Source organism: Castanea sativa, chromosome 7 (assembly GCF_040712315.1).
Source record: "Castanea sativa cultivar Marrone di Chiusa Pesio chromosome 7, ASM4071231v1".
Taxonomy (NCBI): Eukaryota; Viridiplantae; Streptophyta; class Magnoliopsida; order Fagales; family Fagaceae; genus Castanea; species Castanea sativa.
Genome location: NC_134019.1, coordinates 3538782 through 3553840, shown reverse-complemented (window position 1 = coordinate 3553840; position 15059 = coordinate 3538782). Strand labels below are relative to the sequence as shown.

Below are 15059 nucleotides of genomic sequence, written 5' to 3'. Positions count from 1 at the left end.
TTTTGATCTAGTATAAAGAGGCATTAATTATATGGAATTGGCTTCTTCTTCTTCTTCTTCTTCTTCTTCTTCTTTTTTTTTTTTTTTTTATCTCTATTTTTGCACCAAAGTTATGGCCAATATAATTTTACTTCTTCAAAGGTAACTAATTAGATCGTGTAGTAGGTCATTCTAATGCATATATATATGATATAATGGTGAATAATCTATCAAGAGTCTTGTGACTCAAAGGCAATTGATTAAACCAATGTCTATCTCACAAAAAAAGAAAAAAGATTTAGCTTAACGCCTTTGGCTTTGACAAGGCAGCTCGTCTATTAGAAATTAAAGGCGCATATACAGTCTGTAGAGGACTTAGGTCGTGGCTTAAAGAAACACTTAATTCCATTTTCTGACGAGACTAACAGAACTAAATTGAAAAAATTTAAAAGTTAAAAAAATAAATTAAACGAAAGTAAAATTAAATAACAAAATTGTATTTAGGCTACATTACCCATGTTACCATTTTTTATCTATTACTTAATGACATTGACTATTTTAACATAATATCAAAATGTTATGGACCAATCTAAGACATTTAAAATAATAAGAATTAAATTGACATATAGTGTAAATGTTTAGAACCAAAATGATAATTTATCCCAAAAAAAAACCTTTTTTTTTTTTTAAGTAAACCAAGTTATGAAGGAAGCCTGGCACTCTTTAATTGCAGAAGCTAGTCCACTGTTCAAAAGACTTAAAGGCTTGTCGCAAAGGCAGCATTTTGGCAATGTTTCTTCGCTGATAAAGGTTAAAAGAGAGCAATTACAAGTAATAAGTCAATCCTGTGATCCTAAGATTGGGATTCAAGCTAATTCATTGAGGATAGAGGGGTTGCTAAACAAAGAAGAAACAATGCGGAGAGAGTGTTCAAGGATATTATGGATGAAATCCAGTTTGAAGGTATTGTGTACTCGTGGCCAAGGAGTAAGGTATATTTTGTGTACTCTACCTGACCTTAAAAAGTCCAAAAAACGAAATATCTACGACTCATTCTTTGAGTCCAAACTGGTGGCACTTAAGCAGCCTTGTGGCAGTCTACACAGCATCCTAGGCATGAGAATAATTTTTTATTTTTACATAAGAATTTTTCATCATTGATTCATTATCTTAACAATGACCTCGCCTATTTTGATATAATACCAAAATGTTAAGAAATTGACACATTTAAAATGATAGAGACCAAAATGCTAATTTACAACAATTTTTTTTTTTTTGATAAAAAAATTATTCTTCTTAAGTAGACTTGGTGTCTTGATTTTTATTTTTTTCTTTTGAGAGTCTTGTCTTGATTAATTGGTCAATTATTATAGTAAGTAGTAACCATTGCATGTTTTAATAACCGGACTGGACTGGTTGAACTAAAAATCGGTTCAGTAAAAACCAAGAAAACCGACAAAAAACTATCAAAATTGGTTAAGAACAAAAAAAAAACCAGGAACCAGTACCTTTTTCAGTTCTTTGGCCAGTTTGGTTTTTAAAACCATGGTAGGAACACAAAATTTTCACATGGACAAAATTTAGCTATAAAATTAGTTGTACCTTTAGATTACAACCTTACTCAATATCTTTTTTTATTGAAGGTAACTTTTGACAAATCTACTATTAGATTATATCTTCTTCATATTTCTCCATGTTTGCAAATTTTCTAGAAAATTAAAGATCATTATTTATGTCAAATAACTATATCATCAGTAAATTGTTTAAATTGAAAGTTTTTATAATTTAAAATTATGTATAAAATATAAACTTTTAGATTATATAGTAAATGATATTTGATTGACACAAAATTTGATATGTGTATTACAAGCATAAAGAACATGCAATTTAACAGTTAGATTTTCAAAATATGTAGTAATGTTTATTTTTATTGAGTAAAGTTATAGATTTTGATTACAACCAATTTTGTAGTTAATTTTTGTCATTCTCACATTTACTCACAACATAGCCTATTGGCATTGGCAGTGACGGATCTAGATAAAATATCTTTAATAAAAAAAACCATATAAATAATTGTAAAATAAAATTATCTCCCTAATATTATTCTTAATTTTTTTTGATACAAAATAGAATTTCTATTCTAACCTAATCTAAGTGTATATGTGTGTAAAACTCCTTTCAAGAAACTTGAACCCCGGCTCTTGCCTCTCACACTCCACCACAAATATTTATACTTGTAAAGTGACTATCATACTAAAAGTGTGCGGTGATAATATTATTCTTAATCGGTAGAAAAGTAATTTGTTCGGCATTTATTCAAGAAAAAGAAAATGTTATCATTATTGATGTTCATAATTCATAAGTCAGTTTCTTCTAAAAAAAAGTCAGTTAGGTCACATAAAGAAGACAGGTCTTCTCGTAGAGTAGGCTATAATATATAGTTGTCATAAAAGAATCTCAACATGTGAGATTTTGGCACATGCTGGGACATAAGGAGACATGAGGAGGGGGACGTGGTCGGTAGAAAAGGTCAAATTGTGCATACCAAAAAGGAAAAACCTGAAGGGGAATGCTATGGGATGAGGGAAAAGATATACGAAGATACCCTGAAGATACCCTCTTTCTTAAATTCTTAGCCCGTCTTATTAGTATTGTATAAATTGTTTAAACAATACTATATATATTTTCACAAAACTTAAATCACATTATTAAAATAATATTACCAAAAAGGTCCTTACTTTCTGTTTTAAAACTTTTTGTGCAAAAATATAAAACATGTGTCATTTAAAATATCTGAACCATATAAATTATACAAAATCAATTAAATGCTAAATAGTTTTTTTTTTTTTGTTGAGAAATCTAAATAGTGAATTTCAATTAGTTTGTTTGGCAAAGTTTTTTTTTTTTTTTTTTTTTTTTAATATAGAAATTCTATCGTACTTAAAAAAAAAATAAAACAACATACCTTACATTTGTTTAAATTTTGGAAATGGATCTTATTTCATATAATATTCTGATTCCTTTTGATAGTGTGGGAAATCTTCTCTTGTAAGTTGTATGGAATGATAAAATAATGACTGAAGATTGCCTGACTTAAAATTACTATTGGATTTGGAGGCAGAGTTTTAGATAAAGAATTTTAATTAAAAATTTTCTTTAGCATTTTAAGTACTGTTAGATAAATTATAATGATAAAGTGTTTTCAAGTTGTTACACCCATCTTCTTCTATAAAAAAAAGTTATTACACCCATTTTTTTTAAAAGAAAATTTTATTATACCTGTTTGGTAATCAAATTGATAAAAGGTTTTTAGATATTAAAAATGACAAAAGATGACATAATGAAGTAATTTATATTTTTCCCCCTCTTAACTATTGGGCCATTCACAGTGTTCCCTTTAAATTATTAGAAATAAGCAAATAGCCCCTTGTCGTCTGCTTGCTCACTCCCATGTGCAGGAAATTGTAGTAATAAAATTCTCGGAGTATTGAGCATGAACCACAAAGAGTAGGGTAAATTCAAAGAAAATGTAATTAAACAATAATTTTTGTGAAGAAGAAAAATAATGACTAGTTTAAATTAATAATATAAACACCAGGGCATCAGGGTGTTTTCCTATATCGAAATGAAATTTTTTATGATTTAAAAAGAAATATTTTTCATAATTAATTGTTCTTAGACAATGAAAAGTCCATGATTTGGTTGAATTGAAAAAATCCAAGAATGCATGGTAACCTAGATTAAGTATTCAATTAGAATAGTTTTCAGAAAAACTCATTCACTTTAAAACTTGATTTATAATTGAAATTATGAGAAATTCATCTAAACAATAAGAAAGATGTGATTGAACATATTGAAAGTACGGAAGAACTCATATATAAAAAGAAATCTCATTAAACAATCAAATATGTTGTTGCTTCAAAACTTAGGAATAACCACAATAAATTATCACACCGAATAGAAGAAACATAACTCCTAGCCCTAGTTGAGGGCTTAAGCTACCATGAGAGAATAAGAAAATAAAAGTTTTGTGTCTCCAAAATTCATTCCACACCATCCACATTCAAACCCTAACTTCAAAGAAAACAAAGAAAATAAAACTCTTGACTTTTTGATTTTCACCTAGATTTTCAGTAGCCACTTGATGTTACGGTTCCAGCCCATCCAGCCTTGGGTCAATTGGATTTTTGAAAAGAGAGATACGCTCAAAATATTGATTAGTGATCAAATTTGATATTTCCTTTTTAGATTATGCCTTTTTGATTTCTTTCCTTACTTTGAACCTCTCAAACATGGTACACGCCCCAAGCACTCCAGTTGTACCATGAGGTACCTCATTAGACATTTTAGCATGATATTAATGGTCATTTAGCTCCTCTTTAATTCTAATTTAACCTCCATTCTCCCTTACTTCACTTGTAAGCTTATTTTTCACTTGAATTCTTGAAAATATAAAATTACACACAATAAATGACATTTTATTCAATAAAATATGTAAAGATAAATAATAGAGAGTAATGTAGATTATAGCTTTATTATACAAAATTAAATATAGTAATAGGGGGAGATAATGCCAAAATAGCTAGATATATAATTAAAATACATTTTTTAAGGAGTTATGACTATCCACTTTGTGTTAAGACCTAGCAAGTTTTTCCGATTCCCTTTATATTCCATATATACCAAATTGATTAAAATACCCTCCTTCAATTTGGTATATTCCATATATACCAAATTGATTAACCCAAGAAATAATTTTTTATTGGATAATATTTTAAAATTTCTACCATTGGATCATAAACTCTCATTCTTCCTTGCATATATGCCAAATTTTGTATAAATAAGAAGTTATTTACTATTTGAAAGTTACTGATCTCTAATTATCTAGAAAATTTTGCAAGTAAATGTAAGAAGAATCTAATACAATGTTAGATTTGTTAATATACACATTCAATAAAAAATTATTGAGTGGTGTAATATTATCAATCGTTACAAAATGTCTAATTTAAACCAATCATTTGAGTAGCGAAAAAAAATTGCCCTAAAATTTTCATTTACATCTCCACAATGTGCAATATTTGTATGCTTTTGCCCGCGCGCGCGCGTGCACACACAGATATATATATATATATATATATATATATATATTTTTTTTTTTGATATGTTTGATTTGTTCACCTTAACAATGTATCAATGTATTTTTTTTAATAATTTGATTGTTACAATAGAAGAGGAGGATTTTAACCCTAAATGTCTTGGAAATAGAAGAAAATTGCAACTAGCTAAGCTACAAGGTTCTTGGTTACAATGTGGGCTTTTGAGTTATAGAGGTATGTCTATTAACACAAAAAATAATGTAAATTGTTTCACATTTCTCCCTCTAGTTTTTTGTGGTGGGCCTATATAATTGTGCATGTCTAAGGGGTATGAAAAGTCTACATAAATTTCGGTGTCTATAGCTGCACAACCACCACTCAAATTAATTTTAAAAACAAAATATTTTAGGGAGTTTTGTCAGTGAATTGATGACATGACATAATCTAAACTGTTTGATTATTTAAACCCCTAAACACTCAGATTATTTAATTTAATTAATTAAACAAGTTGTTACTTAGATTTATTATGTAGATCTAGGTTAAATATAAATAATCATATCATTAAGTGCAAAAAAGTAAATAAGACAAGTCATATGATAATTTAGGAAAACTAATGAAACCGTCCTGTTTCAAGGTAAAAAACTTGTGGAGAATTTAACCGAAACAATCCTCAAGGAACAAATTCACCAAATAGAATGAAAGTTTTACAATAGATTTTTTCCTAAATCTAAAGCAATCTCTTTTAGTACTTGTTTATGTGACCACACGTAGCTTCGAATGACTCTTCTATCTAAATTTGTTGCGCACAAACACCCCGTTTGTGACTCTGAGATCCCACTTAAAGCTTTAGATCATTAGTTGCAGTTGATCTTGTATGCTGTACCAAATTATTTGAGAGTAGGGCAACAGCCACTGGATCACCGTGGTAAAACTGTGAACTTTATATGAAAAGTGTATGTTATATTATACAGTGAATGGTTTCCTAATCTAAAAAGGGAAAAAGAACAGTTGGTCAGTTACAGTTACCCATATAAGCACCAAGAGTCCTACTTGCATAATTGCATTTGCCCCCTCGTAAGCGTTAAAACTTAGAACTTTGAATACTTTGCTCCGAAAGGCAATGTCCTGAAAAACAAATTTTAAGGGGAACTTAGGGTCTTCGGTCTTCCACCCATCACTCTTGACTCTCGATCAAATAAATCTTGGAATGCGAGAAAATAAAGGTATCTTTAGGTGTTTGAATATTGTTGTTTAAAATGATGTGAAAACTGTGATGCACGTTGTTAAACCTTATTTCTCATCATGCTGTGCACGTTGGCCTTCTCCATCCGAAGCGTAGAACTTTGACATCACTGCTCTATGTTTTCGGTGAAAGAAAAGAAAAGAAGCATATAGCATTGTCATTAAGGTTTTGATCATCAGATATCTGCTATTTTTTTCTCTCTTTTATGTTCACTTTTATACGTTAAAATGCAGATTTTTATTTTTATTTTTAATGTAAGGACACTATTTCCAAGTCAATTGTAGATATGTGTGAAATGGGATCCGGATCCTCTCCATTTCTATTTGAAATGGAGAGTCTCCAGTTAAGGGTTAAGATTTGCTTAAAAAGAATCTAAGGTTTACAAAGTGCCACCTCAATTAAAAGTTTTTAACTTAACCGAATAACAAATAACAAATAACTATGGTAACCAAAGTTAACTATGGTCCAAAAACAAAACCAAAAAGCACCAGATCCTTGTATTTGGATTTTGGATCCCCTTCAGTTCTTCAATCCCAACTGCCCATCAGCCTCCAACCACCATCTTTGCTATTATCGCTTCCCCCAAGTTCATTGCCTCACACCCCTATAATGCTTCCCCTTCGAAGGAACCACCGCAGGCTCCGCCTTAATCAGCTGAGAAACCGCTGGAACCGCCTTAGTTTCCGACACTCTGTTCACTAATGTTAAGATTTCGGGCTCAAATTTCACCGAAACGAACGTATCAGGTTCAGATTTTATTACTTGGAACCCAAAATTGAAGGACTTAGTGGGTACCGGAGCGAGAGAAGGGAATGAAACCCACCTAACATTAACGGCGTCACAGAGAACACCGTAGAGCACCATGTCCTCTGAATCGTCTTCTTTGAGTGGCAACTCGCCCTAGTTTTTGGTGAGACAAGGATACAAGCTACCGAAACTGGAGCTCCGATCGAAAATCAGACTGTTTCTCGAAGAACCCACTTCAGTCTCACCTAGTAGATGCCGGCGAATCGACTCTAGAAGAGTTAAATCGGACTCTGTAGAGCTCTCTCCAAACATTTTTGGATCCGATATTTTTAAACTCTGAATCGGAAATTGCTGAAGCTAAAGTTCAAGGCTTCAGAGTGTTCAAAGAAACTAAGAGAGAGAGATAGAGAGAGTTTGGGATTGAAGAACTGAAAGGGATCCAAAATCTAGATACAGGGATCTGGTGTTTTTTTTTTTTTTTTGGACCATAGTTAACTTTGGTTACCATAGATATTTGTTATTTGGTTAAGTTAAAAACTTTTAATTGAGGTGGCACTTTGTAGATCTTAGATTCTTTTTAAGCAAATCTTAACCCTTAACTGGACACTCTCCATTTCAAATAGAAATGGAGAGGATCCGGATCCGTGTGAAATGGTAATTGCAAATAAGTGTAAAAGAATGTTTTTCCACACTCTGCTATCAAAGTCTGTGTAATCCAATTCATTACTTTTAAAGTCTTTAACAAAAAAGTATACAACATAACTTTAAGTCGTTAATGTTCCGAATTGCATTATTTTACTTATGGAGCTCAGGCTCAGCAATGGGAAAATATTTTTACACGCTTATTCTTGTACACTCTGTTCACACATTGTCTATAATTTCAAGCGCGCGCGCGCATATATATACACACACACACACTTGGGCCTTTTTAATCTAAACTTCAATTTGTCTCATCAAACTATGATGGCTTCGTCCAATATTCTGAAACTTTTTTTGCTTCTCTCTGCAGTCAGCTTGTCAAGAACATGGGCTCTCAACTCTTCTTCGTCTTTGAAATGTTCCCAAAATTTGTCCTCCATAGTATCTACCTGCAACACGACACCATACCCAGATGTCTGTATTGACTCATAGATACACTCCAATATCTCAAATGAGATTAGTCCAAGCATCACCACCTACCTCCTTAACACCCTCCACACCGCAATATCGAAGTCTGAAAAGCTTTCCAATATGTTGTTGGATGCCGGAAACCCAAATAATGTCATCGAAAAACAAAGAGGTACCATCCAGGACTACAAGGAACTCCACCAAATCACCTTGTCCTCTTTACAAAGATTAGTGTCCCTAACCCAGGATGCACCCATTAATCAACGGAAACGAGCCGATGCAGCAGCTTACCTTAGCGCAGCACTCACAAACAAGAACACATGCTTGGAAGCCTTGGATTCAGCTTCGGGTCCTTTGTTGCTAACCCTAGTGAGTGCCGTGCGTGACACTTATAAGCATGTAAGTAATGCTCTTTCCATTCTGTCTAGCCAAGAAAGCCATAACAATAGGCGCCTCTGCTTTAATAATAGGCGCCTCATGGACATGGGTGTTCCATCGTGGATTTCAAAAAAATTAGAGCGTCGGACTCGGATATTGGAGAGTGAATGTGACCCAAGCAAGATGCTGGCTAGGGGTGGCAATTCGTGTTCGCGTGTCGGGTTCGTGTCGTGTCAAGTCATGAGTATTCGACTACATAGGTCAACACTAACCCGACCTGTTTATTAAACGGGTCAAGATTTCTCAACCCTAACACGACCCATTTATTAAACGGGTCAGTCGTGTTGACCTGTTTATCAGATTTTATCAAAATGAAAAATAAAAATTAATGAAAAAACAAACAAATAAATATTTTTAATATAAAATTCAGAACTAACGAGTAACTGCATCACAAATAATCATTCAAAATTAAAACATATCCCAATATCACAAATAATCAATCACAATATGTCAAAGAAAATAAATCACAACAACTAATAAGTTTATATACCTAGAGTTTGAAGGGTATATTGGTAAAATATCATTTAATTAAACGGGTTAGACGGGTCAAACAGGTTCTATGTGTTCAACACTAACCCAACCCATTTATTAAACGAGTTAGTCGTGTCAACCAGAATATGACACGAACCCATTAAGTCTCAACCCATAACCTGCTAATTTCGTGTCGTGTTGTGTCGGGTTCGCGGGTCGTGTCAAATTTTGCCACCCCTAATGCTGACCGTAGCTGCTGATGGAACTGGAAACTTCACCACCATCACTGATGCTATCAACTTTTCTCCAAACAATAGCAATGATAAAACAATTATCTATATCAAAAAAGGGGTTTATGAGGAAAATGTGGAAATCCCAACTTACAAGAGAAACATTTTTCTGCGAGGAGATGGAACTGATGCCACTATAATTACTGGTAAGAGAAGCGTGGCCGATGGCTGGACCACTTTCAGATCTACAACTCTTGGTATGTTTAACTAATTAAATTAATATTTTAATTGCATTACATGTCTTCTGTTTTACTTTTATACTAGTTTAGTTGTTTTGTGCCCCTGTGCTTAATATAGGATCATATGTTAGGAAAAAAAAAAAAAATACATTTTTTAATTCAAAATTGTACAAACATCTAACACACATGAGATATAAGTTGAAACGACGGTAAACTTTATTTATTAGAGATAAAAGAGTTTGTTTGGTGATATTGTTTGAACAATAGTTTTTGTATTTTTATAATACTTTGTCATTCATACGTATTTTCACAACACTTAAACAATGTTACTAGAACAATATTATGAAAGGGCCTAAAGTTGTACAATGAAAAAGAAAAGATTAGCATTCTTTTAATAAAAACAATGGTCTACTCATTTTTTTTAGCAACACTAGCAAGAATTAGAGCAGCTTAATTACACCAAGGTACACTAACAAAGCATATGTAGCAAAAATTTCCACAAATACGAGTAATATCCTCAAGAAACCCCGCGACTTCCGGTTGGCAAATCCTATCTGAATTCAAAAGATCAACTAGCTAACCAAAAGTGCTCTCCATAATGACATCAGAAAGTAATTTGCTTGATTGAACAGTAAAGCTTTTTCATAACTGAAGTTGTCCTGCTTTTATTGTATATCATTTATGGGCCAAAATGGCAAAATACCTCTTTTTGCCCAAAACAAGTAGTAAAATGCCCCTATTTAAAACTATTTAAGGATATATCTCTGTTTTAAACTCAATTTTCTAAAAATCGAGTTTCAATAAAAATTACAGAAACTTGATTTTTAGAAAATTGAGTTATAGGCAAAAAACTTGCAAAAACTTATATGGAACTTGAGTCCAATGAACTTGAGTTCCATATAAGTTTTTGCCAGTAACTTGATTTTGGTTAAATTGAGTTTTTCATTGAAACTCAATTTTTAAAAAGTCAAGTTTCAAAACAAGAGTATATCTCTAAATAGTTTCAGAACAAAGATATTTTGCTGGAACTTTTGGACGAATAAGATATTTTATCATTTTGGCCATCATTTATGTGTCAAAGTGCCATGTAACTTAATTCACGCTTCTAGTGCTCTAAAAAAAAAATCCAAAAGTTCAAATTTCTCTTCTCACAGTTTCCAAATTATAAAAAATATAAGTAATGCTTGCATATTTGATAAGAATAAAAGAGCCATGTGTTACAAATCTGTTAAAAAATAGTTAATAGTAAAAAATGTGGTATATTCGATAGTTATCCACTTGTCTATTAAAGAAAAATATATTTAATTTTTTAAAACTTTAGTGAGCCCCTTGAAACTTTAATAGAGTTTCATTTTGATGAAATTATTGAAATACAAACATATATTGAACTACTTAGCGAAAGAATGGTATGTAATGTGTAAGTATAATAAATGAATGTCTTGAATTTTTTATTTATTTTATTTTTTATGTATGGTGACATACCAATTTGTAAAGGTTATATTGCAAAATTTGTTAGATTCCCATCATCTCTCCTAAAATAATTATACACTTTTTTATATGTTTTTGAAGTGGCACCATTGATATTTCATGTCACATTAATTTTTAAGCTTTTGTAAAAAAATAAGTACTAACTTTAGAATCTTTCTAAGTTTCTATTTTTATTTTGTTTTTATTTTTTTAATTTTCTTTAAAACCTCTAACTAATTAATGATTTAATAAATTGAATTTTAGCGGTGTCTGGTGAACACTTTTTGGCACAAGACATATGTATTGAGAACAAGGCTGGAGCGAAGAAACATAAAGCAGTTGCCTTGAGAGTAAATGCGGACTATGTCGCATTGTACAGGTGCTTCATTAAAGGTTTTGAGAATTCATTATATGTCCATTCGTTTCGACAATTCTATCGAGAGTGTGACATATGGGGCACTATAGATTTCATATTTGGGAATGCAGCAGCTGTATTTCAAGAGTGTAAATTTTTTTCCAAAATGCCAATGTCTGGCCAATTTACGGTTATTACAGCACAATCTCGTGATAGCCTAGATGAGGACACTGGAATTTCCTTCCAGAATTGTTCAATTTTTAAATTGGATGATTTATCTTCTAGTTCTAGTAGAGTGAAAAGCTACCTAGGAAGGCCATGGGGGGCGTACTCTCGAATAGTCTACCTAAATTCCTACATTGATGACTTCATTGACCCAGTTGGGTGGACGCAGTCTTTCGATGATAATGATAATCAAGAATTAAACACTTTGTATTATGGGGAGTACGAAAATTACGGGCCTGGCTCATTAACGGATGATAGAGTTACTTGGCTAGGATATCACATAATGGACGATGATGATGCATGTAATTTCACAGTGTCTGAGTTCATTAGTGGTGATGAATGGTTGCATTCCACTACATTTCCTTATGATGAATAGTATAAAGAGTCATTGAATAAATGAAATTCACTTTGGTCTTTATTTTGTGCCAATCTTATGGCCAAAATATATAGTTTTAGTTCCTCAAAGGTAACAAATAACATTATGTAGTAGGTCATTGTAATACATGTATTGGTGATTTATCTATAAAAAGTCTTGCCACTTAAAGTTAATTAATTAAATCAATAAGCCTTATTTTAATGCCTTTAGATGATTATAAATATAATAGATTATAAATCTATGTGTAAATATCTTATTTTGCAAATTGCATATAATTTCACATAAGGGGTAAAATGGTAAATTCACATGTGAGGGTAGCATATATTAATTTTGGCTATTGGATCCTTGATTACTTCTCGCCAAATTAGTCTCAATATCATAACAACCAAAAAGATTGGTTACGAACCTCAATTGGACTATCGGATTGAAAGATTTCAAGAAAACAAATTTCAACAATAAGGATGCACCCTCATGAATTAAGTCTGGCCATGTGGTTATGGACAATCAAATCTAATTGGTCTAATTATTGACCAATTTGAAATTAGTGACGTGTCATTTTCCTATTGGTTTAGACTACAACTTACCATAAGGTTGCATGCACATAATTTAACTCAGGTGGAAATTAATCACTAATGCTTAAATTAAGGGACTAATTAACCTTAATTGAGACTAATATATATATATATATACACACACACACATACACACACACACATATATGGGTTGGGTTCAAGTTACACCTGGTGTAACTCTAAGTAATGTTACACCACCCAATAACTTGTTATTGAATTCATATTTTGAAAATTCAACCATTGAATTACATGTTCTATATGTTCTTAACATGCATGCCAACTTTCATATTAATTAGATGTTATTTACAATTTGATCCATAAACTCACTTTTTATACATTATTTTAAACTACAACAACTTCAATTTTAACATCTGATTGATTACATGACTATTAATCTTTGATCACCTTGAAATTTTACTAGCATAGAGAATATGTGAAGATAATGTAATCCAACGGTGGATTTGTCAATATTCACATCCACTTAAAAAATATTGAGTGGTGTAACATTGTTTAAAGTTAGACCAAGTGTAACTTGAACCCAACCCTATATGTGTGTGTGTGTGTGTGTGTGTGTATTAAAACTCAAAGTTAAGACAAAATTCTATTAGATCACAAAATTCTATTAGATCCTAAATTAAATTTTAATTGTGGATTAATTTTGTGTCATATGTCTACTGAAGTTTTTTAATCTTTATGTCAAATGAGTTAATGAGTGAAAAATACTAAGAGACCAATACTAATAAAATGTTAAAATAAAAAACAAAAAACCAATCATATATCTACTAAAAAAAATAAATTACCACACATTCTATCTTATTAAAAATTAGAATAAAAATGATCATAAGTAGCATTAAAATTAGACAGTAATTTTAATATCCATCAAATTATGTTTATTTTTTCTAATAATTCAATCAATTATATATATATATATTATGATTAAAAAAATATGTTTATTTTTTCTGTTAAGACATATGTGGAACTTGTTAGAACATATGTTATATAAATTAGCTAATCCCTTGACAAAACGCACTTTACTTGTAATTGGGTAGATCTAGGATCGGTTTAGTACTTCAAGGAATAAGAGTTCAAGTTTAGTATTAAAACTATACAAATCTGTTCAATAAACAAGTGAAAAAGTGTTGTTCATTAAAACTTGACAAATAACTCGACAGATAGATATCTATCGAGATTTAATGACGAATCTCGATAGCTACTCGATAGAAATAGTATCTATCGAAAATTACGAAATTTAGATTTTCAAATTTTTTTTCATGCATATTCAAGTTTATTTGTGTAGGGTTTCCTTTTATACAACCCTAAACATATATAAGGATTATTTTAAGGGCTGTCTCAAGTGATGCAAAGTGATTATTCATGCATATTGTGATCGGAGATAATTTGCCCTAGTTCAACATATTCTTTGAAGAAGTTGCTGGGTCTTTGCGCTAAGGGTTTTATAATCAAGGATTTTTTTGATTTTCATTGTTGGATGAACTAAAAATTTTTGCAGCCAACGTCTTCCTTAAGTTGGTGTGTTAGTCACGTATTTGAATTTGTGCAAAAGAGTAAGTCACATACTAAGATCTGTGTATCGATTAGTTAGTCATGTATTGGGAGCCATGCATTGAAATGAGAGATTGTCATTACATTACAAGTCTAATTGGGTATTGGGGTAAGGGTTCAACTATAGGTTGGTATAAGGTACTGAGATTTCTTTACTTGTAAACGCTTGTTTTGATAATAATAGATTCTTGAGAGTAGTGACCTTAAATTCACCCAATAGGGTTTTGCCTCGATGGTTTTCTTCATTCGTAAACAAATTACCTGTGTCAACTTTATTTTTCACTGCATTTACTTTAGTTGGTGATTTTTTTGTGTTATCACGCTTATTGCATGTAATTGAATATAATTAATTAACTTGACTAATTAATTGATTAATTTACCAAATGGGTCAATACATTCTTGGCCTATCATTTTCTAATAATTCAATCACTTATATATATATATATATATATATATATATATATATATATATATTATGATTAAAAAAATATATTTATTTTTAAATGCATCTATGCCTATTAGTCTATGCATGGGTTACATACTAGTTAGTGATAATGGCTGAACTTGGGGACCAAGTAGGAGTTAATAATTAGGTCAAAATTGAAAGGATGCTGAACATTTAATTGTAGGAAGAGGTGCACATCTCTTGATCCCACGAACCATCAACTTTGGCCTCTGATGCTCAGTCTCAATGCCAATAGAAGTAATCAATTGTAATGTTGTTCATGACCTTTGTCCTCCGATTCATCTCAGCAGTAGTAGAACTATTAATTTTCTTTTACCCCCATGTTTCCATAACTTCGATATGTATTCTTTGGGGAATGTGTACCACAAACACTACTCAATCTTCCCAATTCTTTTTGTGCTCAACATGATGACATGATTAGGTGCTTTCGGTTGAGTTGGCTTCATTGACTTGGTGGGTATGTTATTGGTGGTGTAGTTTTCTCC

At 31.4% G+C, this 15059-nt stretch overlaps 2 pseudogenes; one reads left to right on the top strand and one right to left on the bottom strand.

Annotated features, from left to right (window-relative positions):
* Positions 1-6888: 6888 nt before the first annotated feature.
* On the bottom strand, positions 6889-7461 carry LOC142643226 (ethylene-responsive transcription factor 1A-like; annotated as a pseudogene).
* A 567-nt stretch (positions 7462-8028) lies between these two features.
* On the top strand, positions 8029-11973 carry LOC142642191 (putative pectinesterase/pectinesterase inhibitor 12; annotated as a pseudogene).
* Positions 11974-15059: the final 3086 nt, after the last annotated feature.